This window comes from Cebus imitator, unplaced genomic scaffold, assembly GCF_001604975.1.
Source record: "Cebus imitator isolate Cc_AM_T3 unplaced genomic scaffold, Cebus_imitator-1.0 Scaffold28, whole genome shotgun sequence".
In the NCBI taxonomy this organism is placed as follows: domain Eukaryota; kingdom Metazoa; phylum Chordata; class Mammalia; order Primates; family Cebidae; genus Cebus; species Cebus imitator.
Window position 1 is genome coordinate 4,685,522 of NW_016107343.1, and position 21,787 is coordinate 4,707,308.

General features: G+C 38.1%; 1 protein-coding gene and 1 pseudogene across 7 annotated transcripts in view; one reads left to right on the plus strand and one right to left on the minus strand.

Moving 5' to 3' along the window:
• Positions 1-21,787, minus strand: part of SIK3 (SIK family kinase 3) — a 245,081-nt gene that overhangs the window by 116,890 nt on the left and 106,404 nt on the right. The window lies entirely within an intron of this gene.
• On the plus strand, positions 13,185-13,617 carry LOC108300563 (annotated as a pseudogene).

Genomic DNA, 21,787 nt, shown 5'->3' on the forward strand with positions numbered 1-21,787 from the left:
AAAAGAAATATAAATATATTTATTTTGTATTTAGAAAAAAAAAAAAAAAAAAAAAAAAAAAAGGAAATCTATAAATCTCCTAATTGTACTTACATATGAAAATTATAATAAATAAAGAAGAAAACTTCCAACATGTTACCAAAAGACCATGTATTTCTTCAGTTTGCCTGTTCTACAAAGAATTCTCTTATCTTGCAAAGAGCATGATTTTGTAAATTGACACTCTAATATTAATTAAACATGACACTGTATCAAATATGCTACTAAAGAGATACAGATTGTGAGAGTCCTTAATTTCCCTACTCAAGACATTCCCATTCAACAAATTCTTTCTCAATTGGCATGTAGTAGGAAAAAATTAAATTTAGATCATGCCAAATTTAAAGTCATAGTTCTTTATTATTCATTCTATAAGAGGAAAAATTACTATTTCCCCTTTAGTTCTCACTGCTAAAAAACACAGTTCTTTTTAACTCAACTCATTTTTGTAAGCACAATAATGTTCATAGTGAATGAAGCTGAAAAAAAATAATGATTTCTTCACAACAGGCAATAATTCACTTGCACATTCTGACACCACATTCCCAAGCATGATAAGGCAACAGAGTAAAAGACAATAAACTAAGGGAGAGTTCAGCATTAAGATCAAAACAAACCACCCTTCCCCCATCAGAAATAAACGCCCTATAAGAGATAGTAAGGCTTCACAGATATGCTAGGACAAATGGACATTTCAAGAAAGGACTGCTTAGGAGGGAAATGCAAAGATCACAAGGGCTCGAATTCTTCCAAAAGGAGAAAGAGTATCTCCTTACACAGGTATGCTGATAAACATTCAGTAATTTCAAAGAATATAGTGAGCAGACTGTATGCTTTTTAGAAGGAAAGAGAAAACATTCGAGTTTGAAGGAAAGCTTTTTTTTTTTTTTTAAGTTTTTTTTAAGGAAAGAGCTCTACATTCTTTAAAATGTCTTTAAAATTTAGGCAGATATCAAACATTTTGTCACTGTAAGCTTTTTTTATAATTTCTGTAGCAAAATTTTTATTCTCTATTTTTATGACAAAGCTTATCTATTCTAGAACATTCTCAGCTCAGCTCTAGAGCTATTTTATGGTCTAGATCTATAATCTACATTAGGCATCAGCCAGATGTGACTATCCAGACTGATGTGCTATAAATGTAAAATATATACCAGATTTCAAAGACAGTAATAAAAAAAGAAACTATCTCCTTGATACATTTTTATATTGATTGCATGTGGAAATGATAATATTTTAGATATACTAGACTAAACAAAAGATAATAAAACTAATTTCATCTCTTTTTGCTTTTTAAATATGACTATTTTAAAATTGTAAATAATATATGTGGCCTTCCTACTATTGGACAGCACTGATCTATCTAGATAATGCCAATAAGCTACATAATTAATCTACCAGTTAAAGGCGGTATTCCTTGAAAATAACTTCTGAAATCGTTGACTTGTTATTGAGAAATGACCAACTATCTCACAGAAACTTGGCCCAAATTAAAAGGCTCTCAATGCTCAAACATTGCCTTGGGAGAAAATCTCAAATAAGGCCTCAAAAGTTATATTCTAGGAGCTCAGTTTAATTCAATGTTTAAAATGTCTATTGAGCAACTGACTGGTTTACTGCACTGCACTTGTACGGCCCTTCTCAGGAGGGGTTCTCTCAAAGAAATACGTCTTATAGCCTTAAGACAGCAGTTCCCAAACTGTTTGCTCTCAGGACTCCTTCTCTTACGAGTTAGGAGTACCTTCAAAGGAGTTTTGATTATGCGAGTAATATCTTTCAATATTTGCTTAGAAATCAAATTAAAAATCAGAAATTAAGACAAAAATTGAAAAGACAAGCATATACAACCACACATCCCCTTGGTCATCAGAGCAACTGCAGCATCATACATAGCACAGCCTCTGGAAATCTCTGGTTTTTAACTGTGAGAGAATAAGAATGAAAAGTGAAAATAATGTGGCATTTTTATAAAATTGGTTTTGACCTAGAGGACTCACTGAAAGAATTAGAGACCATGGGGTCCCTGAGTCAAACTCTGAGAACAACTGCCCTAAAGCATTACTGTATATAATGAATTGACTTCTCGTCAATGCATCTAGAACAGTACTGTGTTTGGGAGAACTGAAAAAATAGTCACTCAATTTTCTTTTTCTATAGGGTGTAATGCTTTCACAGGACCCAGCTAAGAATAGCTGGCTAGAAAGGAACTTAAGTACCTTTGGAATCAGCCTTGATGAAAAACTATTTTTATTTAAAATTTACTAGAAAACAGAATTGTCATCAGAAAACAAATTTAAAAGAACCCCAAACCAACACAAGCTAGACTCTTTAATGCAACCTGTTACACATTAAATGGCCATGATTAATAATGTTCCATGTCACCAAGGTCAGAATGTAGGCTGGCCACATTCTTGGGAAGATCCTAATGTCTGCACTGTTGCCCAGGCTGGAATGCAGTGACATGACCAGAGCTCGCTGCAGCCTCAACCTTGTGGGCTAAAGCTATTTTCTCACCTCAGCCTTCTGAGTAGCTGGGACTACAGGGACACACCACCATACCTGGATAATATTTTTTTTTTAATTTTCTGTAGTGAAGGTCTCACTATGTTGCCCAGGCTGGTCTCAAAGGATCCTCCCACCTCGGCCTCCTAAAGTGCTAGGGTTACAGGCATGAGCCACCAGACCTGGCTTCCAATGTTTTAATTGAAGTCCATATTTCAGCTTGTAACAAATAGTCAAATCAAGTACTAAGGGGGCAAAACAGGATGAATATTTGGAAAGAATTGGTTATTCTATTCATTATATGTATCAGTCACAACTGTTTCTGAGAAAATATGCAGCTGTCAAGCCTAAGGAATGGCTGAGATGCAAGGATGCTAGCCAACTGGAGACACGAGGACTCAACATGGCCAGCAAAGATAAGGGTCAGTCAGCTTTCAATAAACTCCACAGAAAGTAGCTGACAACTAGAATTTAAAATGTATAGCAGGCCAAGCGTGGTGCCTCACGCCTATAATCTCAGCACTTTGGGAGGCCGAGGCAGGCAGATCACTTGAGGTCAGGAGCTCAAGACCAGCCTGACCAACATGGTGAAACCCTGTCTCTAGTAAAATACAAAAATCAGCAGGGTGGGATGGCAGGCGCCTATAATCCCAGCTACTTGGAAGCTGAGGTAGGAGAACTGCTTGAATTCGAGAGGTGGAGGCTGCAGTGAGCCAAGATCGCACCACTGCACTCCTGCCTGAGCAACAAAAAATCATACTAAAATAAAATAAAATGTATAGTACTTTTTAGGTGAGCAGCTGCACTTTTATTTTTCTGTGCTTCTCTGGGCTGTACTAAATGGTGAATATAAAACAGTCATGCATTTGCAACGTCTGGATGGAGAATGGAGAGTTTACTGAAAGTCGGAAAGTAAACTGGAAAATGGTATGCTGTGCAAAATTAGTAAATGGTATTGAAGCAAAGGAAATGTTCTGGTGATTACCTGAGATTCAAGACATAGAAGAGAAATTTTTACAGACAACAAGAAAATGATTTCTCAGTTCCAGTAATTCTCATCGGGTTGACATTCACCCTCTCAGAAAACAGAAGGCCTACGAGTGTCTCCAACACTGTGAACAACTCTCTCAGGCACACTGGCATTGCTGTTGTCATTGTTACTTAACATTTACAAAGTGCCAACAATGTTTTAGATGGTTAAATCAACTCTCATCCTACAGGTTTATCACTTAAATGTATTGGACAAAAATGTTTTTTAAAGAAAAAAGGAATGGAGGAAAAGGCAGAGTGGACAATAAAAATGAAGGTCAGACAGGGATTATTTACAAAATATTGGTATTCAATTTTCTATTTTCAGGTATTTATTTCAGATTGACCAAATTGCAGAAGTTTAAGAGGCAGATACTTAGAATAGGATTGACAGCTTAATTTTAAGGTTAAGGGGCTGTTGAAAGGGTGCCTCAGAGCCCTAAAAAAGAGAGGAAAGGGGCCAGGAGCAGTAGCTTACGCCTGTGATCCTAGCACTTTGGTAGACCAAGGCAGGCAGATCACCTGATGTCAGGAGTTCAAGATCAGCCTGTCCAACAGGGTGAAATCCCGTCTCTACTGGAAAAAAAAAAAAAAAAAAAAAAAAAAAAAAAAAAAAAAAAAAAAAAAAAAAAAAAAAAAAAAAAAGAGGGAAGAGCAGGAAAGAAGAAGGACAGAAAGAGAATGTAGGATAAACAGAAAATGCTCTGAATAGAGAGAAAAGATTGGGCAGAAAAGTATTAGGGATATGGGGAAGAAAAGGGCAAGAGCTAATAGTTTAAAGTGGCACCCAAAGAAAGTGTCTATGAAAGCGGTATAATGACAAAGCAGGCCAGGCCCGGTGGCTCATGCTGTAATCCCAGGAGTTTCAGACCAGCCTGGGCAACAGAGCAAGGCCTCCCATCTCTACAAAAAAATTTAAAAAAAATTATCCGGGCACGATGGCATACGCCTGTAGTCCTAGTACTCAGGACGCTGAGGTGGGAAGATATTAATCCAAGAGGTCAAGGCTATAGTGGGCTGTGATCTTGCCACTGCACTCCTGCCTGGGTGCGAGGGAGACCCTGTTTCAAAACAATAAAATAAAACAATAAGAACAGTAAGAATAACAATACAGGTTGAATATCCCTTATCCAAAATGTTATGTTTCATATATACCTTTTACACATAGCTTGAAGGTCATTTCACACAATATTTTAAATAATCTTGTGCATTTTTTAAAAAGTTTGTATTAAGTGCTTATGCACAGAATTTTCCACATGGTGTCACGTCATCACTCAAAGGGTTCCAGATTTGGGAACATTTTTTTTATTTTTGTATTAGGGGTATTCAACCTATAAATGTTACAGAAATGTTTTGAAATTAAAAAAAAAAAAAGTAATAGTTATTTCCAAAGTAGTTTTTCCAAAGAACAGTTATTTCAAGTTATGGTGGAAAATTAAGCTATAAAAAAATGAAATTTTGCACTTTGGGAGGCGAGGTGGGTGGATTGCCTGGGGTCAGGAGTTGAGACCAGTCTGGCTAACATGGTGAAACCCCATCTCTACTAAAAATACAAAAAAAATTTAGCCAGGCATGGTGGCGTGCGCCTGCAGTCCCAGCTATTTGGGAGGCTGAGGCAGGGGAATTGCCTGAACCAGAAACGTGGAGGTTACAGTGAGCTGAGACTGTGCCACTGCACTCCAGCCTGGGTTACAGAGCGAGACTCTATCAAAAGAAAAGAGAAGAAATTTTAGTCCCAGGGCAGAAAGACGGGAAGAACTTGGCAAGATGGCCTGAATATGAGGTTCTAAGGGGACAAAAAGCTGAATAAATTTCAAGATGAATTTTCTTAATGAGTACATGCTACTCTTTCCTGGAATGCCAACTCACAGGTAAAAATAACACAGACTCACAGAAGAATTGCACTCTTCCCAAGAACACCATTTGTCAAGAAGCCTGTGTACTGTTAAGCACATTTACATGTAGCACCTAGAACGCTCAAAGACTTAAAGCTCCAGCTGAAAATAGAACTGAACTCAACTGACATAACATAATTTTCTTAAACTTCCCCTATGGAGATTTATTATATTGGGTATCTTGCTAACCTTACAATGGTAGTGCTGTTCCTGTTGAACAAAATCAGCCACAGTTTATATTTTAAATTGTTTTAAATTACATCAGTGTGTCCCCAAGGACTAATAACACAGTCTGCGTGCAGTAGTAGGAGGTGAGTGAAGCAAGGAAACAGAAAACAGTGGAATAACTATCCTAAATCCCCCATCTCTCAACATCTCCCGATTATTTGATAATGAAAACTAAAGAACAGGAAGCAGTATCCATTTTCAGATAGCATTTTATCCTATTTCTGAAAGTCTCACTTGCAATGCATCCTCAGGTGCCAGCACTGTGCTCACTGTTTGTCAAGAGGTGCATCGTTGTGAAATCATGCATTTCTAGTCTGAATGTTGATGATACCAGGCTACCTTCCCTGTGCAGCCTGGAGTAAGAAGCCAGCCTCCCTGTGCCCATCAGGAACATGGCACCAACTACCTTCTGAGGAGTTTTCCTAAGGACAGTTACATACCACCAGAGCTAAGAGATAATGCCCCTCTGGGATTTCATCAAAATGGAATGTTTTGTGCAATGGCTTGTGCATTTATTCCAGTTTTGATGAATTCCTTATATTTAGTAATCATCACATTTTCAAGTCAAACAAATGTTATTTCCATAATGAATGTTTGCATTTCATGTGATTAATAGTGTAATTTAAGTAACTTAAATCAATCCCTGAAAGTCTAATAGTAAACATTAATTAATTCTCAAATATTTTATTTTTTTTTTTTGGCTGTGGGGGGGAGACAGATTCTCTGTCACCCAGGCTGGAATGCAGTGGTACCATCTAGGTTCAGGGCAACCTCCACCTCCCAGGTTCAAGTAATTGTCCTGGCTCGACCTCCCCAGTAACTGGGACTACAGGCGAGCACCACCATGCCCGGCTAAATTTTTTGTATTTTTAGTAGAGACGGGGTTTCACCATGTTGGCCAGGCTGTTCTCGAACTCCTTACCTCGTGATCTGCCTGCCCTGGCCTCCCAAAGTGCTGGGATTATAGGCATGAGCCACTGCACCAAGCCAGATTTCTGATACTTATTTTAAAGGTGGGAAGGGGACTACTGATAAATAACAATGCTACAGAAAACACTGAAAATGGTTCCACTGAAATATAAAATTATTATATGGGTTAGACATAGCCACCTTAAATGTCAAAAGACAGCTACATTAAGTATATACTTAATATAACAGAGTTAACATTTAACAAAATTGTGCTTTCCTGTAGCAGGATTACAGACATCCTAAATACTGACCTCTGATGGTCCCAAATTTGCATTAGAGTACAAGTGTAGAATTTCAAATGCTAAGATAGAACCAATGATTTTATGTAAAGGAAACTGTCGTAATTGTACATCAACTCATTAAAGTATTGAGTATAGTTAATAACACTGAGGGTTTTTAAAAATCATTGAAAGCATCCACAATTTAAGTTAAAACCAAACTATTATACTATTAGCCTCTCTTTTATGTCTCATGACAATACTACTTTCAAGCCAATTAACATGACCCCTAATTCATTGCCAATGAGACCCAAAAGAATCTCTAGATATCAGAAAGTTTCATTTAAGATAGACACATTTGCATAAATATTGTTTTAGGAAAATAAGAGACCGTAAGTAACACCTTCCCCCCAAAAAATCACAAGGAATGAGATATATGAGATGAGAAAATGAAAATGTAGACAGCTAGAAGAAAGTAAAATGTTAACTGATAACAACGTCATACTAAAACTAATTATCCTTCCATATTCAAAAGTCTTGATGAAATTTTCCTGAGGTCTCTGGGTCACAGGTTTCTTGATAGATCAAGCTGGTATTTTTTGAAACGAAGTTAAAAAAAAAATCCCTTCAATGAATCAAATGTACTTTTCTGGGTTGAAAACAACACAGAATAAGAAGCTCAGTTAGTGTAGGAAGGATATAAAAATGATCATACACAGCAGTAGAGCCTTTTTCTCTCTGACCAAAATCACATATAAACCCTAATACATGAGACAGGAAAAGAGTATTCACCCTGGTTAAACTTGAGTACAAGGTTCAGAGACAGACAAAACTTTTTAGAAACCTAGGGCTCTGTAGAACAGTTTGGAAATCACTGGGACAGCAAAAAGAGGAATGGAGTGGGTGCTGAGATTGAGAGTTCAATTTCCAGCTGTATCTCTAAGATGTTTGTGATCTTGGGAAAATCACTTTATCACTCTAACCCTCAATGTTTTCATCTATTAAATGACTTGAAAGCAGAGTTATCAGCTGGGCATGGCAGCTCACACCTGCAATCCCAGTGCTTTGGGTGGCCAAAGTGAGAAGATCACTTGAGACCAGGACCTTCAGACCAGCCTAGGCAACACAGTGTAATCCTGTTTCTACAAAAAAACTTTTAAATTAGCTGGGCATGGTAGCATGTGCCTCTAGTCCCAGCATTTTGGGAGGTTGAGGCAGAAGAATCATTTGAGCTCCAGAGGTCAAGGCTGCAGTCAGTTGTGATCAAACCACTACACTCCCAGCCTGGGTGACAGAGTGAGAGAGATCCTGATTATAAAAAAGCAAGCAAGCAAGCAGAGTTATCAAGATAAGGTTCTCACTGTGCCAATTCCTAATTCGAACTCTGGAAGACTTGGATTTTGACTTTTTAAAATTTTTAAATTGACATTTAAGTTCTAAAGGTTCATTCACATAAATCAGAATCACTACTAGTCATATAATTCTCAATCTTAGACAAAGTAATCAAGCCATTTAGTTTTAAGTATTACGTCGTTTACTTTCTTATCTATTTGTTTATTATTTACTTATTTATTTTTGTAAAGATGAGGTCTCTCTATAGTCCAGGCTTATCTCAAACTCCTCAGCTCAGTCAATCCTCCTGCCTCAGCATCCCAAAGTGCTGGGGTAACAGGCATGAGCCACCATGCCTGGCTGTATTTCTTTTAGAGACAGGGTCTTGCTCTGTTGACCACGCTGGAGTGCTGTGATGTGATTATAGTTCACTGTAGCCTCAAACTCCTGGCCTTAAGTGATCCCCTGCCTCAGCCTCCTGAGTATTTAGGACTACAGTTGGGTACTACCATGCCCAGCTAAATTAATTTTTTTCAAGAGAAGGGGTCTTGCTATCTTCCCCAAGCTGCTCTGGAACTCCTGGCCTCAAGCAATCCTCCAACCTCTGGCTCCCAAAGCAGGCATGAGCCACTGTGCCCATCCAGAAGTCATCTAGTTTTATAATAAGAAAGAAAAACGAATCTACCACATTTGAGAACCTTGGTGAATAAGTGTATCTTTCCTCAACTAAACAGCAATTAAATACATTAAACTAAAGCATAATACCACTGTTTGCCCAGAAAAGCCTTGGCATTTGCTAATATTTTCCCTAATGGTAAGGTCAATGTTTCCTAGTATTAAAACTAGAAACACTAAATGATAATATTGACATTAACTTCCATTCTACTTATAGAACAAACAATGGCAGACTAAATTAAATGGAATGTGAAGTAAGTCACATTAATTAAAGCATAAATTACAACTACACCAGAAAGACATGAACATAGAACCAAGAATCCAGGTCTAAGAAATGCTGCATAATGCAATGTCAGCCAAACATCATCAAATTCCAACATATAAAACATAAGCATAATAAGAATAACTAAAATGTACTGAACACCTAATATGTGCCAAGGCACTAAATTTTTTTCCTACTTTTTGTAATGAAAATTTTCAAGTATAAACAAAAGTAGGCAGAGTAAAATCATTAAAGCATCAATCAGCTTCAAGAATTATTACTTCATAGCCAATTCTGTTTTATCTAAACCTCTACCAAGTTCTTCCAAAATCCCAATCACCATTTCATCGGTAACTACTTCAATATACCTCAAACAGGGGTCCCTCTCTTTTTTAAAACATAACCATGATACCATTACCACACTTGAAAAAAATGAGGAATAATTATAGGCATTAACTCTTATCCGTACAACAACTCTATGGAGTAGGTACTATTATTCTCATTTTATAGATGTTTTTGAGGCACACATCAATGAAGTTATGTGCCCTGGATATACAGTACTAAACAGCAGAGGCAGGAGTCGAACCCAGACAGTTGAGCTCAAGAACCTGAGCCTTTATCTACGTTATGTTTTGCTGCTTCTCAAAACTAGATTTTATGGTAATGAGTTGTTAAATATAAACAGAGCTAGCTGACTAATAAAAGAATGGGTGACCAACAGCATCAGACTTTAGCAAAACTTGGAAACGAGGAAAACATCTCACAGTATTTCACCTATCCTCCAACTTCTTTCTTCATCCCCAGCTGGTATGCTCCATTGAAATCCCTACCTATCTTCATTTAATCTTGTACCAATTATTTTAAAAAGGAAAGTTTATTCCTTTTACTACAACCAGCTCTATTGAGTTAAACTAATATTTGGGATATACTCTGTGACTAATTTTCAACAAGACAGACTTACTGGAATGCAGTCCTACTCAAAATTAAATATTTTCTTCAGAAGTCATATTATGAAATATGTACACCTACTATGTACCCACAAAAAATTAAAAACAAAAATAAAAGAAGCCATATTATGTGTGACAAACAGACCCAACAGTGACTGGCCCCCAATGACTCTCACACACAGACATAATGACAGACCTGTTCACGCCTTTATGTAATATCCTCCCTTTCTTCCAAGTGGAGCTAGAGAGCTTAATGAAGTAAACGGTCATGTTAGAGAAGCCCACAGGAAAAGGAACTGTGGGTGTCATCAAAGAACTGTGGGCAGTCTCTCTAGGACCAGTCTCTCCAGGCCCTCCAACCAAGAGCCAGCAAAAAGCTGGGATCCTCACTCATAAAGCAATTCTACCACCAACCTGAATGATCTCGTAAGCAGCTTCTTCCCCAGTTAAGCCTCCAACTGACAAGGCTATAGCCTTCTGAGACCCTGGGCAGAAGGCTCAGCCAAGCCATGCCAGGACTCAAGACCCATGGAGACTGTAAGACAGTAAATATGTGCTGCTTTAAGCTGCTAAATTTGTGGTAGGTTGCTACATATTAATAGAAAACTAATAGCTCATGGTTCTAATAACATAGGCAACTCTCATCTCCAAGAAATTCTAAGCCAAGGAAATCTCTTCGATAATTTATAGTCAGAACTGTAGCCGTTTCAAGCAAGAGTTCAAGCATGTGAACAAAACTAAAGCTCTTTCTTGAGAAAAGCATTGCTTTAGCCCTACTTGTAGAGATTCCAGCAAACTCTGTGTAAACATAGGTAAGCTCTCCACTGGAAAAGTAAACATGTCAGCCTCCTTAGTTTACCAAAGCTACTTTTGCCAATTGCAAAAATGCTATCAAAAGCATGTGTATCTAATGACTTCCTTCCAGATAGTATATTATGAAAGGGGAGAAAAGGAATAACTTTACAGTGGAAAAACTTGACAAACGCTACCTCAACCAGGTGAGCATCAAGGTTAGCATAGTAAGTAATGTTGACAGTTTGTGCCCTTGGTATGATGTGATAAAAATGGCGCTCTACCTTGGTTATCTTACCGCTCAAAACCTATGACCCCAGTCTAATCATGACAAAGACATCAGACAAATTCCAACTGAGGGGCATTCTACAAAATACCTGAACAGTACTACTCAAAACTATCAAGGTCAACAAAAACAAGATAAGTATGAGAAATTGTCATAGTTAAGAGAAACCTATGGAGACATGGTAACTAAATGACATATGGTATCCTGGACAAGATCCTGACACAGAAAAAGGACATTTTGGTAAAAACTAAGGGAATCTGAGTAAAGTGTGAACTTTAGTTAATAATAATGTGTCAATATTGGTCCATTAATTATGACAAATGTATCAAATTACTGTAAGATTATTAAGAATAGAGGAAACTGATCATGGGGGTATTTGGGATCTCTGTACTATATCTGCAATTTTTCTGTACACCTAAAACTATTCTAAAATAGTTTATTTCAAACATCATAATGGAATGCTCTGTTCTTCTGGCACTACATTCAAATTCAGTCTTAAACAGTTTTGTTAGGAAACTTCTATTTAATGTTGGAGCCACCGGGCTGAAGAACAGCTTTCTGCTTTCTGTCAGTTCAAGTAACCAGAATGCTTAACGAACAACATTTTCACTAGACTCACTAGACATATATCCAGAGTCAAAATGGACTTCCACACAAAAGACATTTTGGAACCTTTTTACTTTTTCCTTTTGAAACAGGGGCTTACTCTGTCACCCAGGCTGGAGTGCAGTGGCACAATCACAATTCACTATAGCCGCAACCTCCTGACCTCAAGTGATCCTCCCCAGCTACTGGGACCACAAGCATGTGCCACCATGGGGTTTTTGGTTTTGTTTCTTTTGCTTGTTTTGTTTTGTAGAGACAGGGTCTTGTTACATTGCCCAGGCTGGACTCAAACTCCTGGCTTTAAGCGATCTACCTTGGCCTCCCAAAGAGCTGGGATTACAGGTATAAGCCACCATACCTGGCCTTGGAATCTTTTTAAAAATTTATTATTGAGAAAAACTCTTTTTAGACATAGTTTTGTAAACCTGATATCAAGTCACAGGATATTAAGTTTTGACTTATAGTGTGGTGCTGGGAAATAGGTTTTCTCAATTGGATTTTTTTCTTCTATTTAATAAGTTAAGAAATCCATGTTTTGGTTTTTTTTTTTTTTTTATTGCTTGCCTATACTGTCAGAAAGCAAAAGCTAAGTCAACTGTGGTAGCTCTAGTTAGCCTAAGTTTTCTGGTAAAATAGTATCTATCTCCCTTTTTCTCTAGACTATTTGGTTCTAATTCTTTTAAATTTGTTTAAATCTGTTGATCTTTTGTTAAAGATACCTGAAACTCTTTCTGAAAGTAGACTTTTAAAAAAAAATTCACAAATATTTAGCCAGAGCAAGGACATGAAATTCATTAACAAGAAAAATAATCATATTAGTATTTCTCCTCAGCAAGAATTTCCCTGCTTTCCCTGTATTCTAGTTCTTTATTCTTTTTTAAAGCAGCTTTATTGACATATTATTCACGTACCATGCAATTAACCAATTCAAAGTGGAAAATGCAATGTGTTCTGCATATTCACAGGATAGTACAACCATCACAATCTAACTGAATATTTTTGTTCTAAAAGAAACCTCATACCTGTTTGGCTGTCACTACTCATTCCTATCCCTCTACCAGCCCTATCCTTTCACCAGCCCTAGGCAACCACTAATCTACTTTCTTTCTATAAATTTGCCTATACTAAATATTTCATCTCAATGAGATCATACGATATGTGGTCCTTTTGTGACTTGCTTTTTTCACTTGGCATAATGTTTTCAAGGGGCATCCACATTGCAGCATGTATCAGTACTCCATTACTTTTTATTACCAAATAATACTCCATTGTATGGACATATTAATTTTAATTATCCATTCTTTAGTTGATGGACATTTGGGTTATTTCTACTTGTTGGCTATTACGATTAATGCTGCTATGAACATTCATAAAATTTTTATGTGGCTGTGTTTTCATTTATCTTGGGTTTATATCTAGCAGTGGAATTGCTGGGTTATATGGTAATTCCACATTTAACATTTTTTGGAACATGAAACATTTTTAAGAAATGACATCTTTCTGGCGGTGACGACCTACCCACGAGAACATGCCTCTCGCAAAGGATCTCCTTCATCCCTCTCCAGAAAAGGAGAAGAGGAAACACAAGAAGAAACGCCTGGTGCAGAGCCCCAATTCCTACTTCATGGATGTGTAATGCCCAGGATGCTATAAAATCACCACGGTCTTCAGCCACGCACAAACGGTAGTTTTGTGTGTTGGCTGCTCCACTGTCCTCTGCCAGCCTACAGGAGGAAAAGTAAGGCTTACAGAAGGATGTTCTTTCAGGAGGAAGCAGCAATAAAAGCACTCTGAATCAAGATGAGTGGGAAACCATCCCAATAAACACACTTTGGATTAAAAAAAAAGAAAGAAAGAAAGAAAAAGAAAAGAAATGACAAAGCTGCTGCATAATTTTACATTCTCTCTTACCAGCAATGCTATAAAGTTCTACTTTCCAGCATCCTAACCAACACTTGTTATGGTCCATCTTTCTTATTACAGCCATCTTAGTGGATACGTGTTATTTCATTGCAGATTTTATTTGTGTTTTCCTAATGACTAATGATGCTGAGAATCTTTTCATGTGTTTGTTGACCAACTGCATACATTTTGAGGGGCATTATACACTTACATCTTTCCTCTATTTTAAAATTATTAGTCTTTCTACTATTCAGTTGTAAGAGTTAATATGTTCTGGATACAAGTCCATCCCTTATCAGATGTACGATTTGCAAATATTTTCTTCCATTCTGTGGGTTGTCTTCACTTTTCTGATGGTATTGCCTGTAGAACAAAAGTTTTTAATTTTCATGTAGTCCATTTATCTGTTTTTCCCTCTGTCCCTTCTGCTTTTGGTAATCTATTTTAAAAAACCACTGCCCAACTCCAAATCAGAAAGATTTGCTCCTATGTTTTCTTCTCTTCATGTGTGAGAGCTAAAAGCATAAAACTCTAAGAGTTTTATGGTCTATCTGAAGTTATTTTTTGCATGGTGTAGAGCAAAGGGTCCAACTTCATTCTTTTGAATGTGAATATACATTTATTCCAGCACTGTTTGGTGAAAAGACTCTTCTTCCATTGAATTCTCTTCACAGACTTAACAAAAGTCAAATGACCATAAATGTAAGCTTTTATTTCTGAATTCTTGAATCTATCCCATTTATGTATGCCAGGACCACATTATCTTGTTTCTTCTAGTTCTTGATATTCCAGATATCGATAATCATCTTCCTCTGTTAAGGCTGATGTTCAGTGAAGTCATGTGAGCACCCCTACAGGGACTGGGACCCAGAACCCAGTTGTGGTATTTTAGTAACTATTAATGAATCAGATAAAAAGATTTCTGATTATGGTTCAGGATAACTTTTTTGTATTTAAAAAGAAGCCAGTAGACAAATATTAAAAATTGGTTTTTACAATAAACTATCAAATTAGCAAAATAACCACAGGTAAATATAACTAAGACAGAACTAAAACAGGTTACAGGGCAGTGGCAATGATAACTAAATGGAATAACGGTTTGGACTAGTCATCCAACTGATTCATTAATATGAGAGTATGTGTTTATATTCCAACTATTTCTTTTTAAAAAGAGCTGAAGTAAAAAATCAAACGTATAAAATAGGACAATTAAAAATAAAAACAAATAAATAGGTATTTAATCGTTATTTTCCCAAAGCCACAGAGCCTTGGCAAAAGGCCAAATATTTCCAGATCAGCAGACATGCAAAGGCTTCATTAGAATCAAGTCCACTAGCCTACAAGCGGCACACACAATGGGAAACTTCTTTCTTCTTCCTCCCTCTCTCCCTGCCTCCCTCCCTTCCCTCCTTACAAAGACAGAGTCTCGTTATGTTGCCCAGAACGGTCATGTTTCCCAGAATGGTCTTGAACTCCTGGTCTCAAGGCATCCTCCCTCCTCAGCCCCACAAAGTGCTGCGATTACAAGCATGAGCCATTATTCCCAGCCATGAACTTCTTATGTGCGTTGGGCTCTTCAAAGAAGAATGGATATAAGCCCCTCACCTCCCAAAAATCTCTGCTTTTCAGTCAAAAAAAAGACAAAGAAATCTAGAGTTCCTTTGTCCTATGGTTCCTCCAAAGTAGGTCAGGTCTGTGTATAATTATTGGGTTTCACATTCCTTCAGAAAAGGAAAAGATGTAAATTCATGGAGGTTTTTAACGAACAGCAGATTCAAGTCAGGGCTAGAGGCAAAAGAGTGTTTCTGCTCCTGAACAAAAAATAAACATAAACAAACTAAAAAACAGTCTTTTGTTTTTAACAATAATAAGGCAATTTTAAGACAGGGAAAATAGAAGGCCTAATTTCTCACTCTAAGGCTACAACTACCGAAGTTGAACTTGTGGACGAATTCTCCTAGATGCACCTTCTTCCTAGACACGCTCTCTACTTAGCAAAGTTGACATAAAGAAATTCTGGAAAAAAATTCAAAATATATTTACTGTAAAATTTTATGTGCAAGAGCATATACCAAAAGATTAAGAATTACTATCTGCATTACCAAAAGTCTTCTTCAGAAAAAGAAAAACTTCAGGATTCCTTTCAATAACACACTTACAAAAATTTTTACTGTAAAATATGTCATATTGATACCACAGTTCCCACATAATCTTCCATTCCACAGCACCACCTTATCCCACTCCAAGAAAACCACCATCCTCCCATCCTCAAGTCTGTTCATTTGCTTTTCTTTATAATCTTACCATATATGTATCTCCAAACAACATATTGTTTAGATTTGCCTGCATTTAAACTTTATGCAAATAGAATCATACTTCTTTTTTTGAGGCAGGGTCTCACAATGATGTACAGGCTGGAGTGCAGTGATATGAGCATTACTCACTGTAGCCCCGAACTTCTCGGCTCAAGGGATCCTTCCACCTCAGCCTTCTGAGTAGCTAGAAATACAGGTACACACCACCATGCCCAGATAATATTTTTAAAATTCATTGTAGAGAAAGGGTCTTGCTATATTGCCCAAGCTGGTCTTGAACTCCTGGGCTCAAGGGATCCTCCTGCCTCAGCCTCCCAAAGTGCTGGGACTACAGGCTTGAGCCACTGCACCCAGCCCATACTTATTATTTCTAACTGCCTTTTTTGATCCCAGCTATTTTGGAATATTTCTCTATGAAGATGCATATAGTGGCACTTAATTCATTTTATGCTCAACGGTCATCCTTTTATAAATATACCCATTATATTTAGGCTTTACAGTTGTGGGACATTTGAGTTGTTTTTAGCCACTACGAACAATACTTGAAATAATCTTACATATGTCTCTTAAGCTATGTGTGCAAGAATTTCACTAGGGAACATATCTAGGCATCACTAGGTAAAGCACCAAATTGTTTTTCAAAATGGAGGTACTCAACAGTAGAATTGTTCCTGCTGTTCCATATCATCTCTAATAACTGTGATTTTATTCTTCATTTTTCCCTGTTTGGTGCGGGGGAAGGGGGCAAGCAGGAGATAGTTCCTCGCTGTTTTAATTTGCATTTCTTGATTACTAAAAGGGTTAAGGATCTTTTATATGTTCATGGACCATTTGTTTCTACTCCTGCAAAATTAACTTTTTCATGACTTTCCTATTTCCATTTTTCCTATTTTTTTTAATTTGAGGAGTTATTTTATATTCTGGATAACAAATCTTTGTCAGTACATCTCTCAAGTTGTGGCTCTTCTCACTCTATGGTGTTATCTTTTTTTTTTAAAGTAAGCTTTTAATTGAACTATAACATATATGCAAAAATGTGACCAAATTATAAGTGTAACTCACATAAACAAAAGCAATTTGGGTCCTCTATAATTTTTAAAAGTAGGCTGGGTGCAGTGGTTCACATCTGAAATCCCAGCACTTTGGTAGGCTGAGGCGGGTGGATTACTTGAGGTCAGGAGTTCAAGACCAGCATGAGCAACATGGCAAAACCCCATCTCTACTAAAAATACAAAAATTAGCCAGGCATGGTGGGAAGTGCCTGCAGTCCCAGCTAATCGGGAGGCTGAGGCAGGAGAATCATTTGAACCCAGGAGGTAGAGTTTGCAGTTAGCTAAGATCATGCCACTGTACTCCAGCCTGGCCAACAAAGCAAGACTCTGTCACCAAAAAAAGAAAACGAAGAGCATAAGGGGTCCTAAGATTTAAAAAGTTTGGGATCCATTAGACCAGACATATATGTTATCATCTCTTTCTCTGTCACTAAACCTCTCATATGTTCCATTTCTTCTTTCTCTGTACTAAATTCTAGAAATTTTCTTCATAACAATTTTCCACTTCATTAATTTACTCTACTCTGTATCCTCTTTCCATTGTATTTTTCAATTACAAATGCTCCTCAATTTACAAGTGGCTTATGTCCTTATAAATCCATCACAAGTTGAAAATATCACTAAGTCATTTACTACACTTAGCCTACCAAACATCACAGTCCACCTTAAATATGCTCAGAACACTGGCGTTAGCCTACAATTAAGCAAAATCACCTCACAGGGTGTCCAAGGGAGAGAACACAGGCATGGGTTCTTAGTTCCTGTTTCTGGTTAGTCCAGTAAAGCCCCTTCCTCAACCCTCTTTTCTGCTTATCACTAGAAACAGAAACTAAAAACCATGGCTTCAGGCTGCTAAAAGCCTAAAACAAAACAAAGCAAGGTGAGTTGGATAAGCTTGAATTCTAACACAAAGCCTATTTTATAATAAACTACTGAGGAGCTCATGAATATTGTACTGAAGTACAATTTCTACTGAATGATTATCACTTTCACAGCATTGTGTGAAATCAGGTCAGGCAAGGTGGTTCCTGCCTATAATCCCAGCACTTTAGGAGACCTGGGTGGGCAGATCACTTGCCCTCAGGAGCTCAAGACCAGCCTGGGCAACTCGGTAAAACCCTGTCTCTACTAAAAACAAAAAAACTTGCTGGGTGTAGTGGTGCATGCCTGTAGTCCTAGCTACTCAGGAGAAGGTGGGAGGATCGCTTGAGCCCAGGAGGTCAAGGCTGCAGTTAGCTGAGATTCCACTGCATTCCAGCCTGAGTGACAGAGCAAGACCCAGTCTTGAAAAAAAAAAAAAAAAAAAAAAAGAAAGAAAGAAAGAAAAGCTATAATCATACCATCATAAGTCTGGGGCATCCATATGTTTTTTACTTCTAGAAGTTCTCCAGAGACTGAGTTCTTCCATATTTTCCTCATCGGTTTTAAGAGTCTCCTCAACAAATTTTCAACCTCCTCTTTTATTTCTTTAAACATCTGCAGACTTGATGAGACTGATGGTTACCACCAATGTTTAGTTACCTATCACTAAACATCAAATCACTGCAAAATCCAGTGGATTAAAACAACAGTAATCACTTATTTTGCTCACAAATTAGCAATCTGTTCAGGGCTTAGAGAGGAAAGCTTGCCTCTGCTCCACAAGGCATCACCCAGGGCAGCTTGCCAGAGAAGTGAAGGATGCACTTGCAGGATGGCTTACTTACAAGGCTGGCAAGTCAGTACTGGCCATCAGTGGCAAACTTATAGCTGGTGCCACTGGCCTGAGACCTCAGTTCCTTTCCACATGGATCTCTCCATGGGCTTCTTCAGAGCATAGTGATGGGTTCCAAGAATAAGCATCCCAAGAGAATAAAGAAATGTGTGGTATATGTATGACTTAGCCTCAGAAATGACATATTATCACTTCTGTCATATTCTTTTGGTCAAAGCAGTCACAAAGGCCTGCCCACATTCAACAGAAAGAGATTCTACTTCTCAATAGTACAATAGTAAGGTTCTAGAAGAGCAGGAGTTGGGAAATATTGTATCTGGAAAATAGAATCTGTCCCACCTAACTAACTCATGGTTGCTTATTTTCTTATGCAAATTCACATTTCTTGCAACTTCTTCTATTAAAACTCTTTAAGGTCTGGCTATAAAGTGTGTTTTGGCCAGGCATGGTGGCTCATGCCTATAATCCCAGCACTTTGTGGGGCTGGGGCAGGAGGACTGCTTGAGCCCAAGAGTTCACAACCAGCCTGGGGAACATGGCAAGACCCTGTCTCTATAATTAATCAATTAGCTAATTAAAAAGTGTGTTTCTATAGAGATATGAATTTGATTCTCCCAGACACTGGAGACCACAGCCAAATGGGAATACTTTCAGCTAAGTTTTCAGTTTAGAGACTTTCAGTCCTCACAGGTAGTATGAAATCTGACTGCAAATCTTTGTGAGTATGGGTGGCACCTTAGGCAATCACATGGGAGGAGGCTTCTTTCCCCTCTCCAGCCAGATCCAAGACAATAAGAGGCCAGTCTCTGTATGCAGGATATCTTTTTTCTACTCATGCACTGAAGACTTGCACCCTCTAGGGTCCCAATTCCATCTGGGACAGTCTCCAACAGGACCTTCCACTAAGCTTAGTACTACTTGTCTTCTGTCCCTCCAGTTCACTCTAATCCGACAAGAAACCCTCAGAACCACTGCCACCTTCAGGGCTTCCCCTACCTTATGAAATCATGCTTTCTGATCCTTTCAGGACTCCGGTTATTTTTCTTACAGTAGTTTCAGAATTTTATATGTATATTATATGTGCTCATACATTTTTTTCCCATTCCCAGACTCATTTAAAAATGTTCTAACTAGAAGGGATTTCTCTGAATATCTAATCGACTATATTACTGAAAAAGGAATTACTCATCTTTCATCTTGTTATTTCATTTATTAAAAATTGATCACACCTGTAATCCCAGCACTTGGGGAGGTTGAGGGGGGTGGATCACTTAAGGTCTGGAGTCCAAGACCAGCCTGGCCAACATGGTGAAACCCTGTCTCTACTAAAAATACAAAAATTAGCCAGGAATGGTGGTAGGTGCCTGTAATCCCAGCTACTTGGAGCCTGCGGCAGGAGAATCGCTTGAACCCAGGAGGCGGCAGTTGCAGTGGGCCAAGATCATACCACTGCACTCCAGCCCAGGCAACACAGTGAGAATCCATTAAAAAAAAAAAAGATCAATAATTTCAAGAATTCATCTATATTTTAATAAGGCAGCTATATAAAATATCATGTATCAGTTGAATGAAAATGCTTTGGAAAATGTCCTTAATATACTTCCTATAAAGCAAATCTGAGGGAATTATACTTATTAGAGATGCTAACTTCTGCCCCTGATACTTCACATATTTTAAACAGTATTGGGGACTGTGCCCCTGTACTTATTGTAAACATGGTCCAAAACTTCACCACAACCTAAGAAAAAAGAAATTTTACTACTGAAAAGAAAGGTAAAGGAAGGCTGGGCATGAGGGCTCACACCTATAATCCTTGCACTTTGGGAGGCCAAGGTGGGAGCCCAGGACCTTGAGAGCAGCCTGGGAAACAAAGCAAAACCCTGTCTTTACAAAAAATTTAAAAATTAGCTGGGCACAGTGGCATATGCCTGTAGTCCCAGCTATTTGGGAGGCTGAGGTGGGAGGATCACTTGAACCTAGGAGTTCAAGGCTGCAGTGAATTGTGATGGCTCCAGTGCACTCCAGCCTGGATGACAGAATGAGACCCATCTCAGAAGAAGAAAGAAGAAGAACAAGGAGGATGAGGAGGAGGGGGAGGAGGAGGAGAAAAGGAAGGAAAAGGTCAACAAACTTACTGGGGTAAATGTCTTTAGTTTACAGTAAAATTAACAAGCCAAAGTATTGTAGGAAGAGATAATTTCAAATTCTCTTTGGCAAAATTAAAATTAAGTATATTTAATATGTATACTCATTTCTTTGAAGCAGATACTCTTACTGTAATTTTAAAAAATTAAAACATATGAACTGGGTGCAGTGGCTCACACCTGTAATCCCAGCACTTTGAGAGGTCAAGGTAGGAGAACTGCTTGACCAGCCTGAGCAACATACAAAACCCCATTTAAAAAGAATCTGGGTGTGGTAGCATGTCCCTATCGTCCCAGCTACTCGGGTGACTGAGACAGGAGGATCACTTGAGCCCAGGAGGCTGAGGCTGCAATGAGTCATAATCATGCCACTGCACTTCAGCCTGGGTGACAGAGCGAGACCCTGTCTCCAAAAAAATAAAAATAAACCACAGTAGCATTCAAGGCTCAAAAGCAGCAGCTGCAGTTTGTGGGGGTAAACCACTGGGATAAGAACCTTTAAATGTTAGATCTCCCCACCAAGCTGAAAGTGATGGGTGCAAATTACCATATTCCCAAAAAGATGACAGCCAAACTCATATACCCCAGAAGAGAAATGGCTATCATGGCTATTAGTAGGCACTGGCAGGAGCCTTAACAACAAGACACTGAACAGACCATTTATTGTTGTTCATCTTGAGCAATATGACCTTTCAGCTCAGCCTGCTAAACATCACAGTGGTCCATGAGGGGAAAAGCTACATGGATGCAAATTCCTCAATGCAATTTACCCTATAGGCAGCATGCATTTCCAGATTCTTCATCCTGCTTCCCTCCACTCTCCTCTGGGTCATAACAGAACTTAGCAGATGTCAGAATTTGCTATGAATAAACTCTGGGG